Below are 27,808 nucleotides of genomic sequence, written 5' to 3'. Positions count from 1 at the left end.
ATTTCTTGCATGCTAGTTTAGTTGATTATTCATTCAAAATGCAGACAAGGAGTTCAAAGATTTGTCAAAAACTTGCCCTGTTGTGCATGCTTACTGACTTTCAAAATTTAATTGAACAAGCTGATAGAACCAGGGGAAAAGATAGAGCAAATTCCCAAAGAAAAGATGTCACAATGTATCTTTTTCACAGCAGAAATTTTGATGTTGACAGAAGCAGGCGAAGAAAAAAAAATGTAATTAGAAATGGCTCACATCCATTCATGTGTCTCCTAAGGCGCTGTTTTGTGCATGCTGGCTAGCTGGCATGGCTTAAATGAACAGTCATCATAATTATTTTAGTAACACCTGTGCTTCCCTTGCTAAAACTGATATGTTATGCCAAATGTGGACAATGTCAAAGATCATTGTGCTCCTAGATTAAAGCATTTTTATCACAAGAGTTGTTCATTTTGATAACAGATTTTCATAATTGCAGCTTAACAATGGTTCATTAAAGGAGACATATGTGCTCTTTTCACAAGTCGACACATTGTTGTTGACACACAGTGTATGACATGCTTTGGTCAAAACCTCAGAGATACAATACAAGAGCTCTATTTTCAATCATTCATGTTCATAGCAGCCAGTTATAAGGGGTGAAGTGAGACACTGTAATAAACCTTTTCAAAGGTGTGTCTTAGAGTGTATTACAGCTTTGATAGTACAGCTTTCTTTGACTATGCAAATGTAAATTTGAACACAGATTACACTCAATAACCCTTGAAGCACATTACTGCACCATGCATTGTTACTATACAGCTAGCTGGCAGGTAATGACCCAGTTAAAAATCACATAGCGGTCCCTCCATTTGCTTCTCCAGCTTGATAAACCCTGTGCTGTCACTGTTGCTCCATCCATCCATCAATTCATCCCTGTTTAATCCAATTCAGGGTCACGGGTGACGAGTGCAGCCTATCCCAGTTTACCCTCACTACGTTCCTCTGGATTTTGTTTAAGATTTTAGAGGCTAACATTAAAAACTATTGCTTATGTAGAATGTCGACAACTTCTTCATATTATGGCAGATTCCAATGTTGATATATCTCTAATTATACTGCATTCAGAAACAAATGGCAACCTAAGGTATCCAACTTCCAACTGGGAAAAATCAAATATATTGCCAATGATAAGTTGATAATTTTCTTGTTCCAGTGCCAAAAATAATTTCTGTATTTATCAATTAATTTAGAAAACATAGCACGGTATCACATTTTTGCAGTTCTTTCTTAAGAAAACTATCAAACTGATGATAAAAAGGGGAACCAGCTCCCGTTTACAAGGTACAGTAGATATAGCATGATGGGAAGTGTGGGTAGAGATTAGATTTTGGTGTTGCATCACAGCAGCATCTTATAATTTACTCTGATACCACACACTTTGCCATGGTCATTCACTCGTTTACTGTCTGCGTGAAGTGCTTTATGACCACATGTGTTAAAAAATGGCCTAGCTCCAGGTGAGCTTGACACCACAAGTCAAAAAACTAAAAGTAGATTAAGATAAGAAACAATAATTACTTTTCCAAGCAAAGATTGTTCGTGAGACTCAAATCAAGAGTCCAAGTCAAGTCTTTTGAGGGCTAGTCTGAAGTGGAGTCTCAAGTCTTTGTTTGTGCAATTTTATATATATATATATGTAAGTCCACAGCTGTGTTGGGGAAAAACAGACCTGGGGTTCTACATGTCAGACAGAGATGACGAAAACCTTCCAGGTTTGTATCAGTGAATGGGGCAAAAGCTAGCATCTGGGATATACTGGAGTATCGGCGCCCTTGGCGTGGGAGATTTGCATATGTGTAATGGTACAGTTGCTGCAGAGGCATATACTGGCAGATTTAAGACAAATGTTATTATCAAAGTGATGACTTCTCTCATGGTTATTTCAGCAGGTCAATGCCAGACCTGGAAGGACTGTTTCACAACACAGCCAAAGAAACAGCAAATGAGGAATGTTAACAGTGCTAGTGGCTATCTTAGCTTGGAGTTAGAACACTGGCTGACTGCTAAATCTTTATCAGCCAAGCAGCTTTTTGTTCAAACAATTGAGTACAACTATAATTCAAGCAGGTCAAATAGTCACAGAGAGAACAGAAACTGTTGCAGCTCATTAAATAAAAAAGCTATTTGTATAGTAGCTGCCCGACACGAGATATTATTTTCCCAATTTTTTTGGCTCAATTTTGTGAAACAGGATTTCTTCATCCTGAAGGTCAACCAGCTTACATACTCTGAAAAAGAAGGAGAAATGTATCCAGGAATTCAAAAGCAGACACAGAAATGAAAAAAGGAAACATGGAAATAAATGGGCTTGGAAATAAACAAAAAGGGAAAATGCAAAGGGGTGAAAAAAAATACATATATACTAGCTATACTACATAAGATTTGGGGAAATAGAGGGAAAATGCCAATTCAAATAATATTAGTATAAAGTATAAATAAAAATCAGTAACAGATAATTAAACCAATAAAGGAAATTGATAGCAAATGCCTCTAGAATGTTACATTTACTTTGCTTATGTTTGTGTCAATGTTTTATTCAGTGGCATCTCTTGAAGTACATTTTGACATGACAAAACACATGCCTTTATCCTTTACATGTGTAGTGATAAATATCTATGGTATGCACATCAAGTTTACTTGAAATGTTTGAAAACATCACTGCATTTGGAGATTCAAACCATTTAAATAATAAGTAGGAGTTAAAAGAAAATTGATCTGATAAAATATCTCTCAATGAGGTGGATCATACAGACAAAACTGCAGTGACCATTTAATCTAACAATTAATGAGAAAAATTTGAAAATTATATAAAAAAGACCGGAACCATTGTGTCCAAGATGGAAAAAAGTTTTTTTTAAAAAGGGCATCAGGTTCTCAAGTCTTGAATGTCAGTCTTAGGCCTCTTCCATTTGGTCACAACGGAGACAGTCTTGTGTTATTCCATCATCATACTCTCTTAATGCAGACTTCTGAAAAAGTGGTTAAAAGTGGCCAAGACTTCTTTTATGACAGCTTTACAAATGCCCTGAGACTGAAATGTAGTTATTTTGCAGTTTTTCTGAAGATTTTGGTTTGATTGATTAATCCCTCAAATAGAGATGCTTGAATCATATTTTAGCAACGATTAGGGTGTTACAACACCCGCAACCTCCAGGGTTGCATCTCAATGCCCAGGCTGACAAAACTTAATTAAATCATTGACAGCTCTGCACAGACAAATCAAGATACCACATGGCACCGAATCTTAGCAGATCTAATTAACAGCTTTAACAGCAGCTAAGAATATGAGCTTAAAACAGTACTTTGGGGCATTCAAATGTTTTTAGCTACTCTGGTTTATGAATGTTATCTTCCACATCATATAGCTTGGGAGTCATTTATGTTTCATAGATGTGCGTTTGTGCTGTTCAAATACTTGGTCATTTGAATGACAAATTAGACCAGAAAACAAGTATTTCAACTTAAGACTAATGGAAGCTCATATTACTGAAAAATACACAATAATATGGGAGGGGGGGGGGGGGGGGTATGATACTTCATAAAAGTCATTTAAAAGAGTTGAGTTACTGGGGAGTTTTGAGTTAGTATCTGGGTGCTAGATAAGCCTCACATACCCACATACTTCATGTTCATTGCAGAAATACACTCACAGTAGACTTGGATGCTGCATTTCGAGTTATTTTTTGTGTTAGCAAAAATACACAAGTTTACAATTTTACTACAAAGTATCTTTCCTTTATTGGATGGTATGCAGGCAACTTGTAAAGCATATAACTTTTTAATGATAAATCAATATTAGAATTTAGAATACATACTAAATTATAACCAGAAACTGGTTGAAGGACTACGTGGGGTAACATTTGAATGATATACAAGGCAGTTCCTCAGTGTTGTGCTCTGTGTGCAAACAGAATGTATTTTTGCAAAACAGCAACACATTGTAATTCCACTCGTATAACTTCTCTTCCAAAATGATTGTTGTTTTTGTTTTTTTTCCCTCTCCAATTTCCCCCTTGGTTGCTCCCCATCACACTAAAGACGCATTGAAAAAAGCACTGCCACACACAAATAATCTTGTGCTCAAGTTAATTATTTTTCATATCTGACTAAATAATATTTGTGAGCTCAGTGAAGCTTTGAGTAAACCAAAGGTTATAATGCAGCATTAACATTAATAATGAGGTAAGGTTGCCATAATACAGTGTGAGTTTTCTTTAAATATGTAATGACTCTTGTAACACTTTTGGTAGCATATTGATCTGCCCTTCAACAACAGCAGAGGATCATGAGAAAAGAATTTGCTCTTGTTTTACTTCTACTTTCAGAGTGGATTGTTAAAAGAATATCACAAATATGAGAAAAAAAACTCCAAAGATAACTCATTTCCCCAGCCTCACCTCTTTGCTCAGTGCTCAACAAATCCTCCACGATCCAGTTGATGTACTGAATAGTTTCTGAAGTAGGTGGCATGAAAGAGAAATATCTCCTTCCACCACTGCTCACAGCCACCTAAAGTGAGAACCATAAAGTGTTTGTGAGTGAGGGATTTGAGTCTGCTCTTTTGACAGGTTTAAACCCATCCATCCAATCTTAATCCTGGGGGCAAAATGCTCTGTTGCAACGGATTCAGTCATCTGCTTTCAACCTCTGACACAGACTGGAAAAAAAAACAGATTTCCTAACATCACATCCCCTATCATTTATGTTTCAACATCTGTATCTTTATAACAAACAATTCTAGAGGCCTGTGATTTTAAACTATTATTCTTTGTCATATAAATCAAAGCTAATTGTATTGTGCACAGGGTTATGATAATTACACAAGACAATTTTAAATATTCAGTGCAGCATTTCTATTGGAAAACTCCAGATACATTAATTTCCCTATTCAGCTTAAGCTATAGCTTATAATTAAAGCAGACTTGCTTTGTTAATCAGCAGCAAAAAAATTAAAGCTGTATTATCTTCTGGTGACACCATCAGTTATAACACAATCATTTGTTTATTAACAAGATTTTGAAAAATACATGTATGAGTTTCTAAATATAAACTATTTACGCTTGAACCATTTAAACACTAAAAGTACCCCAAAGTACCCCTTAGAAACCATTGTCTAAACAGTCTATATTGGAAAACGATTGCTGAAGCACTTAAAAATTTGGCTACTTCATTGTATTCAGTTGTAGTGTATGATCATTAAGTTTTGTTTAGGAAGTTTTTGATGCATAGGATTTTAACTTTTATTCTTTTTTTTCGTAAGCAGGTTATGGCTCATATGACAGACTTCCTTTCATTATCGAGACAAATCAGATTTTTTTTGAAAAGTAGAAAAAAGTCACATGAATCTGGTACATTTCTATGATTGGTTTGAAGCACACCAATTGAGCTCTGCAGTGTCATACAAGTAGATGTAGTTCTTGTCTTAACCAGAAACAAATCTTTGGGAAGAAAATACAACAAATACTTGAGTGGACATCCACAAGAAGAAAACTTAGAAAGATATTCCAAAGGAATTCCTCTCATCTCAGGAAATTTCAGTATTATTCAGTATTATTCATGGAAAGATGCTGGTCAGACAGCATCAGACCTGCTGGTATTAATCTTTTCCAGGTCAGACGCAATTTGAAAATTGTTTCCTTGCTTAATGTGTATCAACTCAAAACCACCTCAAATCAGTATATCTATATTTTTATCCTTTTTATTTTTGCAAATTAGTGGAAGTTTTTATAAATTTTTACAGGTTCCTTTCACCTCATCTTGTTAAAATCTCCAAAATGCAAATCAGAAATGTCAATGGAAACCTGGTAATAATCTGTCCCTCAAATCAGTGTTGCTAGGTGCACTCATCAAAAACATGTTGGACTTGTTTTTCTTTTTTGTAAAGTCACTTACATTTTTGGCAGTCATGGTTGCAACATTTTTTGAGTTTTCAGTTTGTGTGCAAAATCATTACAGTGCAATGAATGGAATTTGCCCACCATGTTGTAGACGTAGCACAAATGTGGGGAGAAGCTTTGAAAAGCAGCAAAGAGAAGGTTTAAAGACTAGGTTCAGCTGTGAGTGGACACGTCTTCCAGACTGTGCGCAGCAGGGACGCGTTGCATGCAGATTTAATAACTTGGCCATAATTCCTGACCACAAGGTCCAGCAGATAAACATAAAACCAGCAGTGCTGTCATTAATGAGAGAAGACAGAGAAGTGAGCTTAGTTACAGTGATAAAGCCTTGGTACCTATATTGGCTGACAAAAAGGCGAAAAAATGCCTTTTAGCAGGCCCAATTCTATGTCATAATAATTTGGGGAATATCATATAATTTAAAAGATGTTGCGTACATTGATGTGAAATGATGTATACATTATTAGATGAATAACAATAGTGAATAATACTCTGCATATTTTTTTGAAATGGGTATTTTCTGGTCCACTTCATGTTGTCTAGTTTAACTTAACTGATTCTTTTTTTTTTTTGTGAATAAAGGAATTTTACTTTTTACAAGTGCATTTTTAGTATTGCTGCTTTTGAAAATGCTTCTCCTGCTGCCACTAAATACTTAATGTGTGCTCAAAGAATTGTGGAGGATATTTTCACTGAATCAGTCATTCATCCCACATTGCTAATGGCCATATGTAGTTATGGCTCAAGTGGCCTGTTTCTCTCAGAGAGTGGTTGGTAAGATCTTTTCATTTGGGGTTCTTTTTTAAGGATCCAATATTACCAGTACAATATAGCAAATGTTTTGCTTGTTTTTACAAAGCTGGTTGCTTGTTTTTTTGTCACAAAATTTGGCAATGTTGGGTTACGCTCAGCAGCCAGAAATTCATGAATTTTGATTTGTGATAAGTTATTGCAGGGTCAATTTTAGTGCAAGCCTCAATGCCTTCCTAACCTCTGCTACCTTGTTTTAAACACCTTACCTCAACCATCTAGTTTTAAATATAAAAAACAGAGACAAAACAGCAAATGAAAGTGCGAGGAAATAGCCAATGAATGCAAAAACATTTCAAAGGAAAGTTACTTGAATGCACCGCTGCTCAGGACTGTACTCAAGCTTGACTCATCTACTTGGCAGTTGTGTAGTGCCATCCCTCACCGCCTTACACCTTTAAATGGGACATGCGATTCAACAGTCGGACAAAAATCTGTGTTCCCTTCGTGCTGCACAAGGGGCCAAAGAACTCTGAGATGTACCTAATAGCCTCACTCTGACGTTGATTGTTTCATATTAACACAGCTGACTATCTTCTTTGAGTTTTTCCTCCTTTTTCTTTCTTCTTTTGGGTCGTTGTTGCACTTTGAATCATATTGGTACATGAGGTGCCTTAGGCCCTTCTAATTCATGTTATTGCTGCAGACACCAGAGAGAGTAGATGCTAAATGGATCAATACAACCGAAGGAAAAGAAAAAATTCAAAAATGAACTTGCAATGAAACTTTTGTACTGCTGCAGACTTTTTCCAGTAAGTGTTCTTAATGTTGTAAGACTCCATACCACTGGGAATCAGATGAAATCTGGTGTTTTTCTTCCCATGGTTCCTTAATAGGTCTCCTGGGCCCTCCATCCAATATGTGACAAGAGAAAAATAAAAACATTGATAATTTGTAAGTTATGCAGAGAGGGGAATAAGACACGGGTCTACCTCCCTAATGTTCGTATTTTTTCCAATTATTCCCAAGACATTTTCATGCTCGTTTTGTTTTTCTAGTGCAGGAAGCATCCTCTCATCCACAATCACATGCTTTTGTTCCTTAGCTGCAAAGAGATGGTAACAGAGCTGATAAGGGATCTGTTTACTGGTTTTAAACAAACAGCCATCCCTTTTAGGTAATTTCCCAGCTACTTGAATGCTGACTGTTGCTTAGAAAATAATTTATTGCTCCTACACAAAATGTCAAAGTTTAACTCGTACACGTGGTGGAAAAAAAGATGATATCACCATCAAAGACTACAATTAGTAATTAGTTCAAAAGAGTATCATAAAACCATCCACAAAAAAATAACACATTTAACAGATAGTAAACAGAGATGAGAAGACGGTGGCATTACAGGTTCAATAAAATCAATTATTAAATAATTACATTTGTGAAGCTTTTTTTTTTTTTTCTTACTAGTCACATTAATTGACCTTCTCATCCTACGAGGTTGTTCTTTTAAGTCTGTGTTGGTTTTTCAGATCCAGTATTATTATTGTTACTCCACAGCAAATATACCCACACCTTTATTTGCAGTCAGGGAAAAAAAACCAGAGCATCTAAGGCGTTATTTTCTTTTAAGGTAAATTGTTCGAGACTCAGAATGTGCAATTCTCCCCATGAAATGAAATTTTAATGAGTTTTTTTTATTTTTTTTATTGCACATTAGTAAGAGTAGTCTCACATTTAAAGGTAAACACTGAAAGTGAGACTTCAGGTTTATGCTGGGGGTACTTTAACAAAACACTGGAACTGCTGTCATAACTCACACAAATACAGTATTATGGATTAGATTTTAAAGCATGTCCATCACACAGTTATTGTAGGAAACAAGTGGATATATGAGGATTCTCTTTTTCTCCTCAGTCATTATGTTTGCATGACATGAGAAAAAGAACAGAAATATTGCATTATTCCAACAAAAACTGGACAAGTAAGATACACGTGAACATGTTAGCTTAAATAAAATCTTACCAAACTGTACTTCTCAAAACCGTACCAGCAACTACATGATGTGGTTTGGGTTGCTGTCACTTCCTCATGTCTTTGACGATCTGCCACAAAAAAAGTTAGAGGTTTCAGAATGTCTTAAACTTTTCTCACACTGGATTGACAGACATACTTCAGTCAATAATTTGATTCCCCTCCTCTATATATGTATACTGAGACAAGGATGGTGGTCCAGTTAAATGGCCCAGCCAAGCTGAAACTGCAATGGGACTCAACTGTGCGCATAAGCTGAATCATGTCTATCTGTGAGAATAAAACAATCACTGTGTAGGTGATGGTTTTCATGAAGATTTTAGGATAAGGGAAATTTCCTAATAACTGCCTGTTCTTTTAAGATGGCGACATGTTTAGAGCATACATTTAAAGTCAGTAACCAAACATAACGTCTGGAAACATTTACATGTCAAAACTCTCAATTTATGTCCAGTAGCACAATACATAAAAAGAAAAATGGTATGTAATACATAAATCAAAGAGATTATTTGTTATGAATGATTCCTTAAAAACGTTAATATATTTGTTCTCCTCTTACAGAACAGGGAAGAAGGTCTTGCGAAAAGTAAGTTTTATATTCATCTCACTTACCTATAGGTAATGACAACACAGAAATGTGTGGAGGACGGCTGAAAGGCATATAGAAAAACTGCCTATTTTATAGTTGAATAGACTGCACTTTATATAAAAAAAAGATTGAAAACAGATTAAGAATATGACACACTGGACCAAGAAGAACAAATTATATCCTTTTCATTTACTTTACTCAGATGATTGCTGGCACGTCTGGTTTCTGATGTCGCCTGTGTCCCTCATCTCATACTAAATCCATAAGGCCAGTGTAGCATTGTCCTGGTCTTACTACAATGTGATCTACCTTAAATAGACAAAGGATTTCAGCTGGGTATATTCCTCAATTCTTTCAACCTCCTCCCAGTGACAGATGGGACCAACACTAGAAAAAAAATGTTGAAAACAAAGAAATTAGTGCCTTTTATATGAATCCAATGCAGCCAAACATCAGGGATGCTTGACAGGGATAAGAGACGAGTTGCAGCCTTTCAGTGTCATTTTACCACTCATTGTTGCAAGAAAAAAAACCTTGCACTACATTCGAAGAGCCATGCAGCCCTCCAGTATAATGGAACTCGTCTCGCACATTGTTTCTATTGTTTTAAGTAACACAAAAGCTGTACACCTCACTGTAAACAGAAAAAAAAAAATGCACACCGTGGCAACTCATACTCACATATACGTGTTCTCTTTCTGTTATTACCAAACATACATATTCACATGCATGCACACATACTCACAGACTCCCACCTCTGTGAGCTGGTGATAACTGCTTAGCTGTGTATGCTCCAACAATTGTCAGACTGCCAGGGCAGAGAGAGCCAGGAAAGGAAGAAGGGGGGGGGTGAAGGAGCAAGCTATGAGTGGCACCACAGAGTGGGTACAAGGAGAATTAGACAGGTGCCATGCTGAGTGGTTGGCAGAATTAGGAAAAGGTAGATGTTGGTAAGAAGGTGGCGGAACAGATAACAACTGAATTGCAGAAAAGGGAGAGATGGAAAAGACTTTCGGATTTCAGCAAATGACAAGAGCTTTACAGAGGACTGGAAAGAGACGGGGAACTAGAAGGACAAAGGCAAGAGAGGGAGGTGGGGGTGGGGGTGGGAGGGCAGACAGCCAAAGAAAGGATATGAAAAAAGGGGTGAGGAAAAAATAGCAGACGAAGTGTGAAAAGGAAAAGAGAACAAAACAAACCATAGATACTGAATGATAATGTGTTGTGCAGGCACCTCCACCTCCACTAGATGCAACACTCCCACTTCTTTCATGGTCTACAGTCTGTCATCAACACCCATCTCCAAGGACACAACAGGCAGGGCTCTGTCAGTAGCTGTACAATAAAAGTCATGCACGATATAGGTGAGTAGAGCTGTCCCCCTGTCTTAATTTTACTTAATTTGCCATAACACTTCACCTCATCTCATATTATGTTAGGGAAGAAGAGCAGGAGTGAGAGTGCAGGGGATGTGATAAGTCAAAACAGGAGGGAGTGAGAATGAGATGGTGTAGGACTGAAAGGATCCAGTGTGTGCGGCACATCGTCTGTTGATGGCCAACAGTCAGAAGTCCACCAGCACCACCATGTGGCAGAAACATCAGAGTAAAACTTGATGGAGAAACAAATGATCAAACGCTCTCATAATCTTTCAAAGTGTCATCCTCAGTCTCATATTGTTGATGACTTAATATGACATAAACACATATAATGTTGAAGTTTTTAAATGAGTGGAAACAAAAGACACACTGTCTATACAAAGGGGCTCTCTCTAAGATGCACTGAACTTCACATGTGCACCTCGAGTAAAATTTTGAACGGCTTAACTTAAATAATATGACATACTATGATATGATATTTGTTGTGTTCTATCTGGGTCACTACACCGTATGCTGTTCTGCAGTATCCCCATTCGTCCATGTCATCAACTGACCTGCTTTTCCTCCCTTCTTCCTCCTTTCCTCCTCTGCTGTGTAAAACCATTTAGCTTTGGATGAGACAACCATTCAGTTTGTAGAGAAAAAAATACCGCTGCTCAAGTTAAAAATCAATCAGATCGACCTTTGGAAATGTCCGTTTCTAATGTGCTACTGTGGTGTGGCTGTAAAGCAGAATTCTCTGCTGCTCGTCATCACCAGGTGAAGAGAAAAAACAGCAGAAAAGACATTCATTTGCAGGTAACATTTGTATTCTAGCGCACATTTTTTTTCAACACATTCTCTTGCAGTCTTTAGAGAAGAGGTGCCAGATAACAGGGTTAGTTTATTACAGATGCAATGTAAATTAATCAATATTTCTTTATAAAGAAACAACATAAAAGATGGAGCTTAAAATGGTAATAGATAGCTGACTATAATAACCACTTACCCTCATAGAAAAGACTTTAAGACCAAAATTACTATCAAAGTCAATTTCGGAAATCACACTGAAATTAGCCATATTTTAGACATATTTAACAGATGACAAGAACACCTGCTTCAGAAATATTTAAAGCTCTCTGTTGTGCACTCTCAGATGATGCTGGTAAAACCCTGCATCTGTAAACAGAAGGAATAGCCTAACTGATCCTGACTATTAAACATTTTGGCATATATATTGTCCATGAGACGTTTCATCTTTCTCAGCTGGAATCATCGAATAGTCTAAGACAACAGTTGTGTTGAGATGACTGGCCAAAGTTGTGTCTACCCCATCCATATACACATGTATATCTCTTATTCCTCACCTCACCCTAGCGATTCTGAGAAAAAGGATAAATCTATGAGAACAACTCAATCACATTACCTTATGTAAATACCCAACTCAGCCCATCTTCTCTTTACCGCCAGCTCCCAGTTCTGTGGCTCAGAAATGCGCATGGGGCAAATTAACATTTGCACTCAAAGTCTGTAAATGGCAGCTCGTGCTTGCCATAGAAATGAAACAGTGGCCCATGCAGGAGAGGGAATGAGAAAATATTTGAGTGGGAAGCATCTAATAATTCCTCAGACAGAGTGTTAACATTTGCTTTTTGGGGCAGTGGATTGACAGGATGGGCTTCTTCAGGAACTTTGGAAACAAAGCTTGTTTTTTTATTGGCAATTCCATCTTGCCCTATGCATCCAGAAGCATCCCTGGGCAGTTTTTATTGATCAGCATTAGAATTAGAGGCTGTCGGAGCTAAATTTCTTTCTGTACATTGCAAGTTCATTTTTGAAGTCAAGTTTCTCATAAATATGGAGCAACCAGACTAAGACACTGAGCTGAAGAAGAAGAGAGCTGGGAATGTATCTCTAGCAATAAGCAGCCCTTTACAATAAAAGGAATATTTGTCCTAATTACAATAGGAGCAAGAAGACTTCTTAATGCTGTGCTTCATTATGCAAAGCCCACAGTAGTAAGGGCTTTGAAGGAATATAATTATTTGACATTTTCAGCCGTGTAAATGTAAAAGTAGAGACACAGACTGATGATCTCAAACCAGAACTGCAATATGCGATTTGCAGAGCTACACCGTGGCTCCAAAACTCAGTTCATTAAAGCTGTGATCACTCAAAGGGCTAAATGGACAAAGTTATTGTACGAGGAGGGAAGGGACATATTGCTGAAACTCCACAGGCACCAGAAAAGCAGCACCTTCCCCATTTGCTGCTCAAGATGTTTGACTCAAGGCGAATCTTGGCACAGATGGCTTTTCTCTGCTCTGCTGTAGTTTGATCCTGCTGTGGAAATATGCTGTCTTTTTGGAATGCTTGAACAAGACAGACAGACGTTTACAAGAGAAGAAAAAATGGAGCAGCTGAAAATTACAGCTTCAAGCACACATCATCCACCTCTTAGGGCCTCAGTAAAAACTCAAAACAGGTGAAATGTGTCAGTTTTGGCAAGATGTTAAACTAAAATCACACTGCGTTCAGTTTCGTAACATCACACTGTATGTTCCCTGCTTTTAACATCAATAATTCAGTGTTGGATATATGTTTCATTAACATCGACGAGATGGTACAATTTTTCAAGGACTTGGGCCTGTTACCCTGAGGCATCTTTCCTCAAACACAAGGCCAAATACCTTGGAGGGAAAATGTTCATTTTTACCTTTTTCAACAGTTTTTCTTTTTTGTTGAAAATTTCACATTTTATTTTTATATATTACCTCATCAAGCCATGTTAACAAACCACAATTTGCATTGTGACACTTGCTTTTTACATGAGCTGTTGAAATTCTTTTAAAACAATGACAATTCGTAAGAGTTTCTTCTAACACCAACTGGGATATGGCAAAACATCTGTGGACACTTGTAATAAATAACATCATGAAACCTATTGTGGCTATTTTACATTATTCAGTCCAGTTCCAGTTAATATAGCACAATCAAAGTAAGTCACCACTTTAATTAGAGAATTATCTTTATCTACCTATTATTCCAATCCTTTGTAATGCAACTTTTGTCATTTTTGTGTCAGGCAGGCAGCTAAATGTCATATCACACAACAACAGGATCATTTATAGCAAAATAACACGTTTTACTGCAACATGGATGCATGGAAAATAAGAAAACTTAAGCAATTAAAAAACAAATTCAGAATAGATGCAACAAAGTCTTAGATGAGGGTAGTTGATGAGGTCAGGACCCCAGAGTTCAGAGTTGGCCGAGAAAGTTGAGGTTCCCTGAAGGAGGAGGAGAGTTGTATGGAAGATGCTTTCAAAGACAGAGGGGCAGAATTAGTGTGGATTCTAAAGAGCATAGACTTTGAGATGATTAGCGAAGAGAAAAAGAACAAACAAAAAAATTACTGGCTGAATGTAGTAACACAGAAATGAACGATGGAATTATTTAGATAGTGTGAGAAAATGGAAGTGACAAAAAGATTAGAAGAAAAGATATATGGATCTCATATTCACCATAGTAGAACGTAAAGAAACACATCTTCCAAACTGAACTTCATTAAACTTCATTAGTTAGTTCCTTTTTCAAGTCACTTAATCTGTCATTCAAATATGTTTTAACTCAAGCCAAGGACAAGAATGAAGAACTTTGTCTACAGGAGTTTTCTTCATTACATGTAATACAAAGTCAAATTGCATATCAGAATATGATTGTAATTCGATCCAGATGAAAATTCTTAGTATAATTTCAAGAGAAACTTGAAACTCTCAAGACTTGAAATTTTGGCATGAGATGAACGAATGCTTATATTTAAAAGCTGATTTATTTAGGATTCACAGCCCAAGCTGTGTTAATCTGACTTTACAGACTCTATGGCTGTAGAACTAGTTGTGACTTCAGCAGTTACACTTGCTGTCATAGTACCAATTTAAACCTTCCGTTGCCAGCAGGGCGAGAGGCATGTGTGAGAGCAGGTGAGAGACAGATGTGTGAGAGTGATTGTGTGTAGACGTGTGAATGAGTGACTATAAGAAAGTGTGAAAGTAAGACAAGATGAAAGTTCACATTTTTCCACTTGATTATTAATTGATTAGCCAAGTTGAAGAGGATTCCTTTGCACAGATACCTGTCCACTGCAGTGTTAACTGAGGTTTTCTCTCACTCTCAAATTTGAGGTTTAAGAAAACAGGTCTGCCAAATACACGTTACTGCGCTCCAGTAGACTGTGACAGAGTGAGCCATTTCAAAAAGCAACTAAAGGTGGTCGATTTCCTATTGTTGTTGCTGCTGCAGGCCTACCTGGTTGTCATTCACGTCAGCAACTAGTCAAGCATACTCAAGATCAAGGTGAGGAAGCTCCTTTGATGTGTGAATCTAATGCTGCTGCAGATTAAAAATGAAAGGGATATTTGAACATATGTGCACCATTCACTTCCCAGATACAACAGGTCTGGCATGATAGAAATAATTTGTTGTAAAAAGTATTGTCTCATCTATGTGAAGAGAGAGTCTGTACAGATGTCTTAACATCCCATTCTGAATTCCGATCTTGTATTTCCATGTCTCTTTCTTTTTTATTATTGTTATTTCCAAAAGAAATATCAGTCTTAAAACCCAAGATGTTTCAGTAGTCTAAAGTGGAGCAATAATGGACACAGTCAGCTGCTGCCTAACCTCACACATGGAATAAAAAGACCCACTTAATCCGCTGGACTAATATTTGTGTTGGCACAGTGTGAAATGACTGGACTTGTTTTCTCAACTGTGTCTGTTTGGCATTTTGGTGATTCCACAGTGATGAGGAGAAGCACAGCTGACGGTGTGGTGATGCCATTCCAGCTACACACTGCAATTTTGGTGCCAGAAATGAATATGTTTTACACTGTCCAATGTCAGTCTGCTTACAGCAGGTCACTATACTCTATACTCAGGGCAATTTAAAAAGTATAGGATTTTTATGCAAACACGCAGTCGAAAGTGTTTCAAATAGAACTACTAAAACTATGCCAAATAGCCGGAATAAACAATGCAATGCTAAGAGCAGATAAAAGACCAGTTGCATAAAATAAACACCAAGGGTACAAATAATATATAATTAAAACAAATAAACTGTGGCCATAGAATAATGTAAAACATTACTCCTAATTAAAAACCAGATCAAAGAGTATTTCTGAAACTTCTTTATAAAATTATTGAGAGAGCTTGGAGCTTAATATCAGGAGGCAGTGCGGTCCTCTCTTTAGAGGCATTAAACAAAGAGCTACCTCACAGGCTAGCCACTTTTATGGGACACATGAGGAGCATTTTAAAGTAAAGCAGTGGAGTATCTTAATGAACTGGCTGGAACATTTAATGAAAGAAAATTACTCTTTCAGGAAAGAGCATGATTATTTAAAGCTTTAAAAAAGCAAAAAAGCTTAAGAATCCAAAAGATCTATGCAGCCAGTGCTTTTTCATTGTCTGTTGAAGACTCTTTTTGTTGTTGCTGCAGCAAGCTTTTGTTATTTCCTCAATTTTGTCTAAAGAGTTTCCTCAGTTTAGAAAGATCTTCCTTTGGCAAAGTATATTATAAGATGATAAAATCATATTATTGCTTTCTTAGAAAATAACTGTGTGCAGTTCTTCCTTTTTCTGTTGTAGATTCAAATAAATAAGTCTCCTAGCTGTTTGTGGAGGTGTCACGAACAATCTGATTGATTTTGTTCCTCTTTTTTTTTCTCTAATACCATGCACATAGACAAAACAGCAATGTACAGGAATACCGTATCAAGGCATTCCGCGCAGCTGTCCCAAAATGCCGTGCTTTAACACATTACTGTATGGTGGTGACCCGTAATGTCCTGAAAGGACTTTTTAGTGACAGAATTCTTCCTTCATGCTGTCCAGAAGAATTCCCTTGCTAGATTTAGATAGCATAAAAACACACAATAAATCCATTTGGGAAAGTATCGGATAGTGGAGTAATGGCACTAAATGCATGTCTTCTAATCAAAAGATCCTGTTTCGAGGGTCTGGGTGCAACCAAGATGCTGTTGCCTTATACTACTGGACTGTTACTTTGATTCTCAATTGCTGTTAGGTTCAATGTAGGTACATATACCGGTACTCGCATAAAGAAGAGAGTATACCCTCTATCACCTCTATAAAAGCAGTTTTATCAAAGCAAGTTTTGGCAATTTGCTGGTCTGAACTATTCAATCAGCTATGATGGTGCAGAAGCAATTGTTGCTGCCCATTTATCTGGGAAGGGTTATGAGAACATTTCCAAACAACTTTGATTCTATCATTCTACAGTGAGAAAAAATATTCACAAGTGGAATACATTAAGGACAGCTGGCAATCTTTCCAGTTTCCTCATTTTGCATGTTAAATGTTAAATGTTAAAAAGTTCAAGTTAAAAAAGTGAACAACTTGGACTTGTTCTCTTTCATAGCATTCGTTCCATGTCTCACACGAGAGACACCCTAAGTGTGACATCATCAAAAGCTATTGCAGATCCAGGATATGCTGGATTACAAGATTTTTAGTGTCAAGGATAACGGAGACTCTCTTCCTAAATAAAGACTTAGCTTAACTGTCCAAAGACACAAGTGATAACTTTGTCACCAGGCACTTTGTTCTTGGTTTGTATGGTATTTTTACAAAAAATTGCTCTCGCTTCTCACCAAACAGTTGTGTGAGCTTGTAATCATAAAGAGTAGCAAAATGTTTAGCAACTAGCTCGCGTAGCAATACTTCCACACTGATAATACCATTGCAAGCACAAGAGTTTGAATCCAGCCCAAACTACCTTTGAGTCTTCAGAGGAGTGTTCACTCTGCTGCCAGTTCTGCCCCGAGGTGATCCATTGCCTTCTGGCCTGACAGATCAACTTTTCCAGTGACAACCCAGTGATATTTTATGTGGGAGGTATCCAAAGAATCATGTAGTTATGCTAATCATTGATGTAGAACCTTGAACAAATTAGGATGAGAACCTGCCTTTGACTTGCCTTCAAGGTTGCAAAAGCTGCAAGTGTCAATTAGGTCAGTTGTGACTCATGTTCGAACTAAGCTGTAAGGGAATGGAAATTATGGTTTCCACTAAAAGGCCTTTGTGAAGCCCAAAGTGTTAGCTCACCAGCAGCCAAAGACTACCATGTCCTCGGAGGGGCCTGCACTTCTTGCCAGAATTCCTACAAGCCAGATGCAGTGTTGGTCCATGCACTCAACGCTACCTCCCTGCTGGTGGCATATCAAGCTGAACTGGAGGAAGCGATGACTGACTCACCTGACTTAATGTTGCATGACAATTTGTACATCATCACTGATCACTGCCTTTACATTCATAAAATGTAAGTTCTGGTTTGAGGGATCCTGGTGGTTAAACGTCATCACATTATCAATCATATTGCTCCTGGATAGCCCCATAACCTCCCAGGGGATCTTGGATGCAGCTGTCACCATGATGCAAAAGAAATGTGAGGAGAACAATTAAATGACAAAGCACTGAAGCTGTTTCTCATCAGATGGGTGCTGGCATCTACTGCCATAACACACTTGCGCCACTACTAAACCTGTATCCAGACTTCACCAAGCTTGCCTCCCACCTTCAGAATCTCAAAACTTTCAAAGTTGCAGCCGGTCTCCTCGGCACCACCAAGAGGTCCCGATTCCAAGAACCCGTGGCAGAAAACCAGCCACCAACAACAGTGACTCAGGCTGTGAGGGGGAGGAAATGACTGGCCTGATGACTTCCTGGGAGGGAGAGAGCAAGCTGGGTTTGCCACACTATTCTGAGAACTGGACCAGGAACAGACCAAACCATGGTGAGAAATCAGAGGGGACATTTAAATTTTTGGTACTTCAAAAGCATTATATTCATTCATGTACAATAACAGCTGTGTTCATCATGATATATTGCGGGCGACAACTGACTGTTTGATGTTTGTTTTTATTTTTTATTTTTTTCCAACTATGGGGGGGGATCTTTGGTCTTGCTGTCTATCATATGCTGCTTTGTTATTTGACTCTATTTTTCAAAAAATAAAAAGGAAAAAAGTTGAGTGCTTGAGATATCCTACTGAGACTAAAACCGCCTCATTTCCGATGGTGCCCTAGAAACATAAATCTCATTATAATTTCTAACATCAAGACAATCTACTTTGGAATAACACAAAGTTATGATTAAAGCTAAAAAAGATTTTTAAAATAAACATATGGACAAATCCAAACAACCTTAATTTCATCAAACCATTCATTTGCATGCAGTGCCTTAAATGAGCAGTTGCATAAAGAAACCAAGGGATAAAAACAAATGGTACACAAAATAAATGATTCAACAAATACATATTGAAATGTTTTGAAACTTGGTAAATATGATTATTAACGTTTTACTGCCACAAGGTGGACTGAAAGAGGGTTAGTGGTTCTGAACAAATGCCAAATAAAATTTTGTTAAGTTCTATATTAAGTCACAAACTAATATTCAGTGCAAGCACAGTAAAACACTTTGCATTGTTATAATCAATACTTCTCTTTGCCTCACAATTACAATGAAGAGAACAGTATTTGTTCTTTTACACACCATCGTCTATAATTATGCACCATAAATAATTCAAGCTCATTATAACCCAAAAATGTTCTTTACTCTTCAACTAAATCCTTATTATCAAGTTGTCAGGGCTTTAATTTCATATCCTCCATTGATGAATGTGGAGTCACTAGGGGTGGGATGAACTCAAGCTATTTTGATACCTCATCTAATGTTAATTCCTCTGGGAACCTAGGACCACAAAGCGATAATGCTAATAGCAATCTGTTCATCTGATCACACAAACACAAAATGAAAGCTTTTGCAATATACTCTGTGGTTACTGTTTCAGAGAATAACAGTTTTTAATGGAATCTGAGTGTTTCCTTTTTTGTGGTATTTACAGTCACCAAATTCACCACTTTGTTGGGTTTACGTGAGGCTTGACAGAATTTGAAATACACAAAAAAAAACCAGTTGCTTTCATATTTTTGAGTCCTGTTGGCGCAAGACTCAAGACAAATCTACGGCGGTCTTGACATGTTGCACATATATTGAGGTGGGATGGCATTGTAGAACACAGAATTTAGCAACATTCACTCTGTGCTGAAATTTTTCACTCCCCTCATTAGTAAAATGTCAAACAGATCAGCAGATGTGAAAATCTGCAAATACGAGAGTTGATCTTCCAGAGCATTTGCTGAGTGTATGAGCCATCAAGTGTTGAATTAGTGACTAGCAATAGTTTGTTTGTGGATTTAGCAGCAAACAATACATAATTCAATTCAATTGAGTTGAATTTAACTGAATTGAATAATACTTTATTAATCCTAAAATGGGAAACTGTTTTGAAGCAAAACAAAAATTCAAAATGGGCAATCATTCATTATAGGAAAGAAAATATTGTGCAGAGTAACTGCTATAGCCAGAAATTACCTCCTGTAACAGTCTTTGCTACGGCAGAGCAGAAGAAGCTGCACATTTTTTTGTTAGGTTATCATTTTATGGAGAGGATGCAGCATTCTTCTTTGCACAATCAACTCCAGGAGTTCCAGAACAGTCCCCAACACAAAGCATGCCTTCTAAATCAGTTTGATCAGTTTCTTTAAGTCACTGGCTCTGATGCTGGTGCTCTGCCTCGTCTCAGGACCATGAGCAGAATAATCAGTACATAATTGTGAAAGATGTCATTAACTAACTTATTTTCTCCATTTATAAAGTGAACACTCAAAGTCTCAAACCAGCATAAAACTAACCAAAGGCCGAAATTTTTCTTTGAAAGACCCCTATCAGAAATGCAGTGACCTTCTTTTTAACTTTGTCATACAGACACATACAGAAACCATTACAAGTAACTGTCACGTTTGGTGGTGTACGTGGCGTGGCATGGTGGAGATTAGGACCCGGGTGCAGATATTTTAAAGTAAAAACTTGATTTATGTAAAAGGAACAACAAAAAGCGCGACTGAGCAGGAATACAAAAACTTAACTGTGAAAAAACTTCAAAAACCTAAAAATGTGAAAAACCTGACATGGGCAAACATGGACAAACCTGTTAACTTGACTCATGAGTGATGGTGAGGATTTCGCAGTGTGCATGGGGAAACCTGGAAACTAAATACTGAAGGGAGGTGATTAGTGATGGAGTCCAGCTGAGGGGGAAATGAGTTAACTTAATGACAGTGCAAGGGAAACCAAAGGAAAACCAAGAACTAAAAACATAACAAAACCAACCGATGTGACAGATACACAAGAAATATGTTCAGAAGAACACAAATAGCATAAAAATAGTAAATAGTAAAAAATAGTAAATTAAGTATGTATCTGCTGGCAAGCATGACTATTGCAATAAAACAAGGCAATTTCAGGTGAAAGTAAGTGTATTTTATAATCTAATAGACAATCATTGGATATCATTATAATTATCATTAACTAATCATAACTTAATGAGACAAGAAACTATTACAAAACAAATTAGTAGCCCAGCCAGCCCCAAAAGTGTCCCATATACCACATCATATTGCAGAAAAATCAAATGACTTGTTTTGTTTGGCAGCTCACTGTTGGCCAAGGATATGACATGCTTTAATATTGAAAACAAATGTCCCTTCCACAGTGATGAACCTGAAGCTATTGAAGACTTGGCATACATAAATCCTACTTTTTAGACTCACAAAATATATCACAGAAAAGTAATCCTGATCTAACATACTAGCTATAACATGAGCCAGTTGGTAATATGTATTAGGGCTCATCTGAGATCTTTTTTCATGGGGACTGTACCTTCTTCTGTAGTATTTAATGTATTGGATTGTTGTATGTTGAGACCAGTATGTTCTGTGAGCTGTGCTGTTTGCATTTTCGGTAGCTTTGTGTGTGACTTTCAGTCATCCAATAATGTCGAATGACCTTTTAGCTCTTTGAGAACCATTTGGTATGATGATCTTGGGTTCAGTGCAGGAAAGTTTGAATACTTTAGGTGAGTTAGTATGTGGTGTTTTGATGTCAGACCTAAGTGTAGACACTTGACTGTTGGTTTGCATGACATTTCAGCATTCATAGGTGCCAGTATGTAACTTTGAGTGGTTAATTAATTGTTGTTATCATGAGTGTTGTGTGACATTAGTTGTGGCTGGTCACTTTTATGTATTCTGTATTACTGTAGATCTTGTTGTAGAATCATTGCTTATGTCTGATCATTTGTATTACAGTGCTAACAGCAGTTTGTTGGATACTGGTTGGATTATTTGTTGTTGCATCAGATTGATTGTGTTGTAACTTTGTATACATGATACATTTTTTGGTTTGTGGCTGTGCTCAGATTTGTGCCATTGTGGGAGTCGTGTTTGTCGTCCCTGTAAGTAGGGGCGACTGTGTATGTTTGGTTAGATCCTCATAAATTATTTGATAAAGTCTCATTATGCTTTCATTGCCAGTTTGATAATGGTTTAGATTACATTTGTGAATATGTAAACAAGAAGTGACTGCAGAAGTTAGGATTCTTATGTCTTGACAGATTGTTTGGAGGCTCCAGCAAATCTTTTAAATTATAAAATGTGGGTGACCTGTCAATTTTTGTTGACTTTCCTCTTAACTTAGCTACCTTTCTGTGTTCTTGTTGATCTTGGGCGTTAATAATGTGACAAGATTTAGACAGGCTTTGGTGATGGAGAGGTGTTGCGCTTCCTCTGCATCTTCACTGCTTTTGCAGTAACAGTGCAAGACTAGGAGTCTTTGGGATGTTTAAAGGCTTTATTGTATTAATTAGCTCAACTGACCACACGAGAAGGTGTGAGCATGCTTAATTAGGTTCATTATTCTTTTGCTCTTGGAACTCACCATGCCAGTTTCTTTGTTGCATCCTAAAGATTTTAATTACACCACCTTTTTTCTACTTAAACTTTTATTAGATCTATAAATATACTTTTTTCTCAATTTCATATTTCAGCTAAAGAGATGGGTTGTAACACTACACATCAGTATATGAAGAGATAAGTGAGAAAGTGAGGTCATCATGTCGAGTCCAAATACTCCTTTGATGGTCAATCTGCTTTGTTGTAAGGTGCATGCAATTATAGTCTATTCAAAGATGATTTCAATGTCCATATTTATGTAAATGATAGGGTAGTTCACATTTTTTTTTTGATTGAAGAGGCATTTCCACTGTATTGAGTGCTCAATATAAGAATGTTTAAATCAATATACCTGGAGTTGCACAGTAAAAGGAAAAATCAAGTGTCTGGTTTCATAAACCTTTCACACGAGAAGACACAAAAGCCCAATTTTACAACACTGAGAAACTTTTTAAAGAGGTCATACAATATAAGCATTTTTTTTATGATAACCAGTTACATTTTAGCAAATACTGGGGAGGTTTATTCTGAATGGATAGTTATTATAAGGGAAGGTAGTGCTTTAAAACCCATAATAGTGTACATTAGTGCCTAGAAGGCAAATACCAGCCAAGAACCTGCTTCTGTACTTCACGGAAGCTCTTGTCATGTATCATGGTGAATATGATAAGAAAGCACATGGCTCAGTACATGAGTGGGACTAACAGAACCATCACCCAAGACAATAACATTAGATATATGGATCTGTATACCACTTGGATTGACTACTAAAAGCCTACGACTCAATGCTGCACACATGGATACTGTAAAACTTGGATCAGCATCAAAAAAGGACTCAAAAAAGGACATTAACAGCCTTCATCAAAAACTGATTGGGACTATGTAAGTGTAAGGGTTAACAACTCTACAGGCCATCTCAAAAGCCAACTGCATAAGTTAACATCATGTGAGTCATTTACCAAAGAGATGCTTTGTCCTCGCTGCTGTTCTACATAAGTCTGAACCACCTCAACCACATCACCACAAAGAGTAGCTGATGTTATTAGTTCTAAAGTGAAGCAATCATCAGCCACATTCTCTACAGGGATGACACCAAGCTGTATGCCAGGACAGAGCAAGACATTCACTCAGTGAATCACCTCACCAGGATAAACAGTATAATATTGTAAAGTCATTTGGACTAGATATATGCAACCACAGAGAGAGAAGATAATCAGATGATGATTGACTAAATAGGTCAAACAAGCAGAAGGCATTGTTCAGATGTCCAGGGCAACTACAAATACCTTGGGGTCCCGGAGGCAAATAACAACCACAAGGAGGCCCCAAGGAAGTTAGTCACAACCACGTATCTACAAAGAGTAAGGCACATCCTGAAGAGTCAGCTGAACGGGAAGAACAATGTCTGAGCCATCAACATGTACGTCTTGCAAGTTGTCAGATATCCAACTGGTATGGTAACCTGACCAAAGGAGAAGATGGAGGTCACTGATATCAAAACGACCAACTCCTCACAGTGTATGGAGGGTTTCACCCCAGGCCCAGCAACCTAACTGTACCCTATTCAAGATAGAGGTAAGGCTGGAGGCAAGGGAGCATCTGAGCCACTATCCAAGATAAAGGAACAAAGATTCACATCAGGAACAAAGATCTACATCAGGAAGATGGCTCCAGGTGATGAACAGCTAAGAGAGTGCCTCAGGCAACTGAAATCTAGTGAAGGGAAGGACAGTTACCCAAAGATTGACAAAGTGGCTGATATTGAGATGCCCTATCAGTGGCTAGAAAAGGCTAGTCTGAAATACAGCACAGAGGCACTAACCATGGTAGCACAAGACCAGGCGCTGAGAAACATATGCTCCCATCCGGAGGTTGTCTGGATAGGAACATATGCTGCAATGTTTCAGCATTGATGACGCCTTTTCAGATGTGCAAGTTGCCAGTTCCAAAACTAATAGTGCATCCCTATACTATCAGAGATTTAGGTTTATGAACTGAATTTTTCACTTTGCCTCAATTTTAAGTGAACTTTGGCCAAGAGAAGACAGCATCATTGTGGTTTTCACATATGGTTTCTTTTTTGCGTTTTTCAGCGTTCAGGGAGTTTTCCCTCGCAAAATCAGTGATTTTCATTACAGAATCCTGTCTATTTTAAGTGCAATGCTGCCTGGGGGCCGGAAAAACCATGTGAATCAAATATTGATCTTCAGATGTCCCTTGTGCACAGAATGCTCTCAAAATTCTCTGGATATTTAGATTATTTCATATACTGTAGATTAGGGTATATTCAAAATCTTTGTAATGTTATGTTGAAAAATGTTAATCACAATGTATTAGATGCAGTTTTGTATTAACTGCTGAACCTCTACCCATCTTCACTTTAATGAGACTCTGTCTCTGTAACTAATTTGTTGACAATTATTGTTTTTTTGTTATCTAGCCTCACAACTCTTTGACAGCTCTTCGAATACAATGACATGTGGTTACAGCTGGCAAAGCCTTAGATCTGGATTTTGCTGGATTTGGTGGACAAATAACCAGTATTTTTTTTTCACATTGTACTTTTGGCCACTGCAGATGAAAGCCTGTGAGGAACGGCAGACTGTATATTCTATAGTAGGACCAGATACTGAAAAAATAGGTTGACAATTGTAGATTTTTGCTCGGCTTTTGGAATCTTGCAGTCTCCTTGTATTTTCCCCACAGGCTTTGCTTCAGAGCTCATGGCTCCAGTATTGCTGTTGGTAAAATGGACACTTTGGTTTTGACAAAAGTACTCCCACTTGTTGCAGAGGTTTTGAATAAATGTCAAAAAATGCTGACAACATAAACTTTTGATGATTCTTTTGCAAGCAGATGTCAGCATCGCATAAGAAAAGTAAGTGACTTTGTGAATATTTCTTTGTATCTATTTCAAAATTATGTGGGCTGTTACTTAAACTTATCATCTAACAAATAAATGAGCTATGTACTGTAGATTGAATTGTAATCTAAGGTCACTTAAGTATGTTTATGAATGTGACAAATTTGGAATTTATATGTAATGGGGAAGCTGCAAACTGACACTTAAAACATTAATAAAATGGGATGTTTTTTAATCTTGAAGTGCAATATCCACTTTAAGATACAGCAGCACAACTGAAATTCATTGTTACTCTGCTAAGTTTAGTGACAGGACATGAACTTATTGCTTAAACTACAGACAGGCATCTGGATGCAAAAAGAGTGGTGCTCTCCACACCTTCTGTCCACTTTCTGCTAATTCTAAATCACCAGATCCCTCTTTTGGGAAATAAGTCACACCTTAACATAATTTGGGACATAATTTCTTGAACCAGACATAGTTGGAAGGAAGCATGCTTTGCATTCGAGGAAAGTAAACATAGGCTGCTGTACATTAAACAAGGAGTTTCAGCAAATACGGTTCCCTTAGAATAGCTACAACTACGGAGGACATTTGCACTGCAGCTGTTTTGCCTGAAGACATAATTGTGTTTATTGTCTTTGAAAGAATTCTCAGTGTTCAATGTGTGCAATAAGCCCTGAAGGAACATTTTCTTTCATCTTTTATTCGTGTCACTTTGCAAATCAGGCTTAAACAATTATCACAAAAAAGTACCCTTCTGTTTAATTATAAGTTGTTTGCTGTTAAGCAGTGATGCAGATGGAGTTTCACACTATGAAAAACTATTGCAATTTCCCACCTCACAGAATAGTTTCCCCTGCATAAGTGATACAATATCATGATAAGAGAGGTGAACAATGAAATCTCTGAAACCTTTCAGGGCTTCAGCTAATTATGTTATTATGTGTTAACTTTTTTTTTTTTTGTTTATTCAGTCATGATAATTTCTTATCCATCAGGGTAGTGGAAGTCCATCAGTCCCCTTGCCCACCCCAGAGGGCACCAGATGTTTCACAGCCCATATGGCGTCTTCATTTCTTTTACAATATCTTTCTGTTCCTCTGCTCTCTCAACGTTTGTCACTTTGGTGGAATTGCGAAATGAGCTCACTTCAGCAATTTATGGTCAGTTTGACTTCTTCATTATGTGACTTGTCTCAGGCTAGGGGGTTCAGTGATTTGGAAAGACCCTAATATTGAACTACAGCCTCTTCTTAACAGTCAGAGAAATCAATTTAGGCTTCCGTAGAGGTGTTTTAGGCATGTTCAACTAAAAGCCAGACCTCTGAAGAGACTCGAGACAGATTGGTGGCTTTGCATGTCATAGCTAAGCAAAGAATAACTTAAGAAAGAAGAAGACACGTGCCATAACTGTGCTATTTCAATTGTACCCATGACCTGAAAAGAGTGATAAGTCCTGCACAAGGATATAGTGATGCTGGCAATATCTACATGCGCAGCAAGGGCCGTACGAGGGGCCCAAAAAATACTGAGGTCATGAGTCAGAACTTCTAGTTGGGTCCATGCTCCCCTGGAAATTTTTTTTAATTCAGTTATTTAAATCTGGCTATTTTCAGATTCTTAAAGGAACAAAAACAACATCATATTGACTTTTAGGCTTATTTGTTTTGTTTGTTATCAGAGAACATCAGCCTCATCCTAAATGCTTTGCAAATGAGTTACATTGTAAAACTGGAGAATGAATTTCATCATGTATTCAAGTCATGTATTAGGAATAAAAACGAACGAATTGTCCTGGGACAGAGGGATAATATATACAAATGCTTCATATTTTCTTAAGTATTTAAAATAGATACCCAAGCCCTATTACACTATTATGTTGATGACAGTGCCTAATCTGTTCACTCTTGTTAAGGAAAACCAGCTTTTGAACAAATTTCTATTATAATCTTACACAATACTTAAATTATCATGCATTATACATCTGACTTTTAAAATGTATACAGTTCTGGCATAGTCTCTTCCTTTTATAGTACCTGCTCTCCCTCTATCACTGCTCCTCTTCTTGCTGCTTGGCCCAAAGATGAGCTTGGTTTGGCTCAGCCTTTTCCTCCCTATCCTGTTTTCCCTTTAGTGAAGAATATAAAAAACTGGACTATCTCACTCACCTGCACCTTAATGCTAACGTCAATAATATTGTTAAAATTGTAAATTTTTACACTTATATTGTAATACCCTACACTCAACACTTTTTTACTGAAGTATTTTTCTTATTTTCTTATTTTGTGTGGAATTATTGTGCCAATGTTTTTTTTATTCAACATATTTATATCTAAATTCTTATCCTTAATTCTTGGTAGCAGGTAAAAAGAAAATTTCACTGCACATTTTGTATGATTATGTATGTGA

Source organism: Leuresthes tenuis, unplaced genomic scaffold, assembly GCF_036924035.1.
Source record: "Leuresthes tenuis unplaced genomic scaffold, fLeuTen1.0.hap1 SCAF_2, whole genome shotgun sequence".
In the NCBI taxonomy this organism is placed as follows: domain Eukaryota; kingdom Metazoa; phylum Chordata; class Actinopteri; order Atheriniformes; family Atherinopsidae; genus Leuresthes; species Leuresthes tenuis.
The sequence above is the reverse complement of the archived record's forward strand: the minus strand, read 5'-3'. Positions refer to the sequence as shown.